The sequence below is a fragment of the Chrysochloris asiatica genome, unplaced genomic scaffold (assembly GCF_000296735.1).
Source record: "Chrysochloris asiatica unplaced genomic scaffold, ChrAsi1.0 scaffold00115, whole genome shotgun sequence".
In the NCBI taxonomy this organism is placed as follows: Eukaryota; Metazoa; Chordata; class Mammalia; order Afrosoricida; family Chrysochloridae; genus Chrysochloris; species Chrysochloris asiatica.
The window spans coordinates 8,408,679-8,415,973 of NW_006408633.1; the positions used below are offsets into that span (position 1 = coordinate 8,408,679).

At 39.5% G+C, this 7,295-nt stretch overlaps 1 protein-coding gene across 1 annotated transcript in view; it reads right to left on the bottom strand.

Moving 5' to 3' along the window:
- Positions 1–7,295, bottom strand: part of PDGFRA (platelet-derived growth factor receptor, alpha polypeptide) — a 70,133-nt gene that overhangs the window by 24,081 nt on the left and 38,757 nt on the right. The window lies entirely within an intron of this gene.

Consider the following 7,295-nt stretch of genomic DNA (forward strand, 5'->3'; position numbering starts at 1 on the left):
AGGTTCTAGTCCTCAATCTGGCCTTAACTCAATATCTCCATGTTCAAAAAGTTCCACAGGAAAAGTCACTTACGTTTCAGCATCTTCACTGCTACTTTCATCACTGGCTGTGACCGGCTTAATCCATAGGCAGTTCCTTCAACAACTTTCCCAAATGCGCCAGATCCCAGGATACGACCTGTGGACAAGCAGAATCATTAACACACGCAAATGTCTCCTGTCACCCCGGCTTGATTTGCTCAGCCAGCACTCCTGGGTGCACAGCTGAGATGGGGTGGATGTGTTTTCTGTATTGAGCAAGCATAATTATTCCTCCAAGTCATCAAGTCAAAAACAGAATTGAGCCCGAGGGAAGGAAATTAGTGTAATTGCTTTTGTCAAATAACATTTGCAAGGGAAAGGCAAACACAGGGAGTTGGGGGAGGGGGGGTCGGAGGTGGGGGGGACGAGGCCCTCCCTGGTGTGAGTATTCTGTCTACCAGCTTCTGACTGGGCCAGACCCTGGCTCCTCTGCACTTGCTCTCTGTAGCTCTCACCCAAGGCCCCTAGTTCTCTATCCTTCTGTTTGCCACAAACCAACGGCAACATCACTTGCATAAAAAAATCCTTAACTAGCAAAAATACTTTTAGATTTAAAATATCACTGATTCCAATAAGTGATTAAGTTAAAACTTCAGGCTGGCCTTCTTGTTGCCTGTTTATCAGGAAAGCCACCAGAGCAAAGGCAAAACATGCCTTGGGAATAATATATTTTGCTTCATGTTGGGAAATAACAAAAAGAAATCAAAACTCTTGTCTCTACCCTTAAAGAGCTTACCGTCTGAGGGATCTTTGGTCAGGCTCACTGTGTAAAGACAAGTCAGGAAAGATTTAGCTCAGAAAGGAACAACGACATGACATTCATTGCCTTTACTTGCATGTTTCTTGCATTGCTGGAAACTGCACCTAGAAAAGTGCAGCTTCACCTGCAACTTGGTAATCCACAGACTCACAGAGATACAGGAATGCCTCTTAGGATATTAGGGATTTTCCCCTTCTCCCCCATCTGTTCTATCACATCTTGATTCCCCTTGATTCTTTGTAAAACAGAGGGGGAAAATAATAAAGAGAAAATTTCGTTCCCTAGTATCAGTATTTAAAATTGGGAGTGCTTTACTTGGTTTCAGTTAAAGTAACTGTCTAAGAACTGAGCTCTGTTATGCTTTGCAATAAGATAGGTGGATAATTCAAAACTGCGTTAGGCATCCTTCAAAATTCATACCATTAGAATATTCATGAAAAAACTTCTCTAGCTCTAACTTTCATTTGTCTTTGTCATGTTTTCATTCATTCAAAAGGTGATTTTAAAAAAAGGAAAATATCCCCTTGACTATGGTGTCTCATTTGGTCTCAGCCCAGGATTGAAATATTGAAATATTTGAAAAGTTCATGGTAAGTTGTCTTGGTTGTTTTTGCATTTTTCTTTAAAATCTTCCTGTATTTTTAAAAGTTATTTATCCTATATATATTTAAGGGATATATATATATATAAAGAAGTAACTAATACATCCTTAGAATGTATTGGATCAAAATATCTTTTGTGAGTGCCTTCATTCCTTTATCATCTGGTCCTTTTTTAGTCACCAAAATGCATCTCATTTTCATTTGTGCTATTTCCAAAGCAAAGCCACTTTGGTGGGTATCTCTGCCAGGCCTCCTCACATTCTCTTCTCCCTTTGTAGAATTTTCTTTAACTATAATTTTCTATGGAAGAGGACAAAAAATCATTGCAGTGATCCAACTCACTTTTTTTATTAACTAAAGTACATACTTTATTCATATTCTCTTGTTCTCTTTCTGCCAATTAACTCATTTCTAAGACAGGCATTAGAGCTTAAATTCCGAACACTTGGTCCGCAGAAGGCTGTGGTTTACAGTGGCAGCCCGAAAATCATTTTGAGTCCCGACATAAATTCAACCTCTGCTGAGCTATTTCAGACCACTAATTGGCAATGTAGAAAGCTTTGACCTTAACTTATGAAAATTTCTTGATATAACCAAACACCTTGAGGGAATAAGTCCCCTGACCATAGTTATAGGAGAAGGGCCTGTTACACCAAGACCAATTGGCATAACATAATCTACACAGACAATGTTCTACATCCTACTTTGGTGAGCAGGAACCTTAAAGGCTCATAAATGGCCATCAAAGTGCAACTATTAGTCTCTCCATGTGCAGAAGAAAGAGGAGTGATGGGAATTGAATATGCTTGGAGTCCATTAGTCTAAAGGACTAATGGAACACAAGAACATCAGTCTCCATCGCCCTGAGACTAGAAGAACTAGATGGTGCCTGGCTACCACCACCAATGTCTCTGAAAGGGATCACATTGGAAAGTTCTTGATTGCATGGGAAAAATTGTAGACTAAATTTCAAAATCACAAAAGACACCAAGCTCACTGGTTGGATGGAGACTGGTGGAACCCCCAAGACTATAACCCTTAGTTACCTTTTCGATCTGGAACTGAACTCACCCCCATAATTCAATTTTCAACCAAACAACAGACAGGTCCTGGTGTGGCATTGTAGGATCAGCACTGGACTGCAAACCACAAGGTCGGCAGTTTAAACCCACCAGCTGCTCCTCAGAAACCCTATACAGGATCGCTATGAACAGAACCAACTCAACAGCACTTAGCAACAACATAATATACACTGGACTCCTGATGTGCCACTGTAGGGGCAGCATTGGACTCTGAACCACAAGGTCAGCAATTCGAACCCACCAGCTGCTTCTAGGAAACCCTACACAGGGTCAGTATGAGTCAGAATCAACTTGACAGTACTTAACACCCACAACATAATATATATTGAAGTCCTTGTGCAGCTCTATAGGATAACACTGGACGGCTAACCACAAGGCCAGTAGTTCAAACCTACCAGCTGCTCCTCAGAAACCTATACAGGTTTGCTATGAGTTGGAACCAACTCGACAGCACTTAACAACAATAATAATACATTTGAACTTGGGGGTCTTTTTCACTCCCTACAACATTATGGTAAGGTCCAAATGAGTCTTTCCTAGTGGGATTTCTGGGAGGTCAAGAGTTGGTGCCAGAGAAATGGGTATTTTACTACCCCTGATTTCACAGGCCCCAGGGAACCTGTGAGATGAACCATCTTAAATTTTTGAACTCGTATTTCGAGCTTCCACGCAGTCTTATTAAGTCTTGCCGTGCATGTGGTTTTTATCTGAGAATTCTTCCAGCTCTCCCTATGTTTTCCAGCAGAAGTCATTTGCAGGTGAAAGTAGAAATGCCTTTGATAGTCTCTTAAAGGATCCAGGAAAAATAGTAAGTCAGCTTGTGGTGGTGCTGATGGTTGTGTGTCGTGGAATTGGTTCCGACTCATAGTGACCCTTTATAAGGTTTCTAAGGCTGGAAATCTTTACAGGAGCCGAAAGCTTCATCTTTCTCCCGTGGAGCAACTGGTAGATTCAAACTGCTAACCTTGAGGTTAGCAGCTGAATTTGTAATCCACTACGATACCAGGGTTCAGGTAAATTTGTAAGAAACTAAAATTAGATTCTAAAATAAAGCTCTTACATATATTCAAGATTGTGTTTAAGCATCAGTCGGAGGGTTTGACCATGTCTGTGGGTTTATAAATTTCATATAATTTATAAAATTCAAAAGAGAACTCTGTTCTAATAAGCTTTTCTTTGCAGTTTTCCTTTTTACCTCTTCTGAGAGTCAAGGGTGTTTTTCATTGTTATTGTCACTGCTGATGAAAAGTAGAGCAAAATTCTTTTCTGTTTGAATTATTGTGCTGGCTCATGGTTTATTATTATTCCAACTCATAGCTACTCTGTATAGGGTTTCTGAGGCTGTAAATCTTTATGGGAGCAGAAAGCCTCATCTTTCTCTCCAGGAGTGAATGGTGGATTTCAACTGCCAGTAGGGTGATCACTAGCCACGAAAAAAGTTAAAGATCACATGGTCAAGATAAGCCAGTTCAGACGCGAGGCAAGGAGCTCAGACTGCCTATGGGCACTGAGCCGAGGTCTCTGCAACTCCAGGCACACTGCCTAAAACTCATGGTGCTCCCCCATCAGGATTCTTATTGAGCCCAAGAGTTCTGAACTTGGAACTAATTCCAAACCTTTGCTGAAATTGGAAGATGTCATATCTGGGTACAATATGGAGCTCCCGTATGGGACTTCTGTCCAATATAATACAAGTAAGCACTGGCTTTGTCATGTGCTTCTTCTACCTGCTTAGTGTAGTCTCACTAGGAATGTGGCTATTTTGAAATTCTCTATGCAGATTTAAAACCTCAGAAGATTTACCCCCTGCTAGGAATTTTATGTAATACTTGGTAACCAAGGTTTCTATCAAATTCTTAATATCCTTGATAAATGAATCTAGATTTTTTTTTTCCTCTCCCTTATTAGGATGCTAGTTTGGGGGTTTGTGCTTTAAAATAAGTGTACTAGAACTTATTTGTAATTTAAATGGTGACTTTAAGAAAATGAGTTTTCATTTTTGTCTTGACTTTCCCTTTTTAAAAAAAAAAAAAAAATTTGTTTCATTTTGTGGCATATGGTTGTGGAAAAAGTTGTTTCTGTCCTTTTTGCAAGTTCTTGCAGACAGTTTGGTCCAGACTTCCAGTTTTGCATGCCTAGGTTTTTGTGACCCTGAGAAAATCTGGAAAAAGTGTTGTTTCAACATTTAATTGGGGCAATTCTATTTTCAAGGAGCTCTGGGTCAATATGATCTGACACACAAATTGGTGTGGAAGCTACAGGGAGTCTCAGTCCTTTGACCAAAATTCTGAGAAACCCAATGCTCCTCTTCATTTTTGCTAAGTGTTGTCATCTGACTTTTCGTGTTCCCGTTTTAGGTGTAATCACCAGATATTGCAAGACATTTTTACAGGGGAACAGGCAGCAAGCAGTTCCCCTCCTGTTGTGAAACACAGATTCATTGCTTAAGAGGGAACTTTTTTGGTTAACCTAACCAGAACTCCTTGAAATTATACAGGTAGTTTTCTGTTGTGTGTTGCTTTATTTTGTGTTTATGTTGTTCTCAGAATGCATCCTGGTGTGGTGCTGTAGGAAAATGCACTGGACCTCAAGGTCAGTGGTTCAAATTTACCAGCTGCTCCTCAGAAACCCTGTACAGGGTCGCTATGAGTTAGAACCGACCCAAAGGCACTTTACAACATGTTGTAACACAGAACATCATAAAGGAAACTCAGGCAGTGATTTTATAAGCCTGTTCATCTGACTTCAGAGACCCAGTAAGTGTCAAATCTGCTGTGGGTCACCTTGGGAAAGTGTGTGACATTCCATTTTCAGGACTTCTGTTTTCATCTTGACAGCATTCTAAATGTTTCCTTTTTTCCTTTCCTGAGGCTTGTCCATTGCTGTGTTATTAAGTGCCGTCAAGCTGGCTCTAACTCATAGCAACCCTATATAATAGGGTTTCAGAAGAGTAGCTGGTGAGTTCAAACTGTCGACCTTGTGGTGAGCAGTCCAGTGCTTACCCTACAGCACCACACCAGGACTCCATTACGCAGTCCAGTTAAACAGTGCCTATAGGAGCCTGTGACACTGTGGGCTAATGCGTCAGACTGCAAAGTCGTTTAAACTGCAAGGTCGGTGGTTCAAGCTCACCAGCTGCTCCTTGGAAACCCTATACAAGGTCACTATGGGTCGGAATCGACTCGATGGCACTTCATAACAACAACATAGAAAAATTATTTATTTTTATTGGTATAATAAGGACTTCTCATGCAAAAACCTTTATGAAAATAAAAGTTTTACCTTCTAAAGCAAAAACCTTATGCAACTATAATTGTATTACTAAATTAAATAACATTTCTAAGGAAATTGTGCTTTGCTTTTATGACATGTATACTTATAAATAAAATTGTTTTGATATTATAAAGAATGAGATTAATTCATTCTGACAGGTGTTCACGTCTATGTTGCTTTTGTTAGGTACCAACGAGTTGGTTCTGACTCATATTCATGATCCTATGGACAACAGAAAAAAACATGAAATACTGCCTGATCCTGTGCCAGCCTTAACAATTGTTGTAATGTTTGAGCCCATTGTTGTAGCCACTGCATCAAGCCATCTTGGTGGGAGTCTTCCTCTTTTTCAAAGACTCTCTAGTTTGCCAAGTATGATGTCCTTGTCCAGGGACTTACCCCTCATGATAACATATCCAAAGAATGAAAGACAAACTCTTGCCATCCTAGCTTCAAAGGAGCACTCAGATTGTACTTCTGTCAAGATAGATTTGTTTGCTTTTCTAACAGTCCATGGAATTTTCAATATTCTTTGCCAACACCATAATTTAAATGTATCATTAGTTTTCTATAGACTTCCTTATTCATTGTCCAACTTTCACATGCATATGAGGATGTTGAAAATGCCATAGGCACAGCACAGTCCTCAGACTGACATTACTGCTCTTTAGCACTTTAAAGAGGTCTTCTGCAGTAGATCAGCCTAATGCAATACATTGCTTGATTTATGAACTGCAACTTCCATGATCCAAGCAAATGAAGTCTTGGATAGCTTCAGTCTTTTCTCCATTTGTCATGTATTATTTATTAGTCCAGTTGTGAAGATTTCTGTTTTCTTACATTGAAATGCAATTCATACTGAAAGCTGGAGTCTTTGATTGTCATCAGTAAATATTTTAAGTCCTCTTTGCTTCCAGCAAGCAAGATTGTGTCATCTGGTTACTGCAGTTTTTAAATAAGTTTTCATCCAATCTTAATGTCACACTCTCCTTGGATTATTTGCTCAGCATACAGATTAAGTATGGTGAAAGGATTTAACCTGACACACAATTTTCCTGATTTTAAACTACTCAGTATCCCTTGTTCTGTTAGAAATGGCTGCCTCTTGGTCTATGTACAGGTTTCTCATGGGCACAATTAAGTGTTCTAGAATACTCATTCTTTGTAATGTGATCTATAGTTTATGATCCACACTGTTGAATGCCTTTGCATAGCCAATACAACACAAATATACATCTTTCTAGTATTACCTGCTTTTAGCCAAGCTCCAGCTAACATTAACAATAAGATCCTTCATGCCACATCTTCTTCTGAATCTGGCTTGAATTTCTGGCAGCTCCCTGTTGATGTACCACTGCAATTATTTTTTCATTATTATCTTCAATGAAATATTACTTGCATGTGACATTAATGATATTGTTCTATGACTTATGCATTCCATTGGACCTCCTTTCTTTGGAATGGGCACAAAGATCTTCCAATCTGTTGGACAGATAG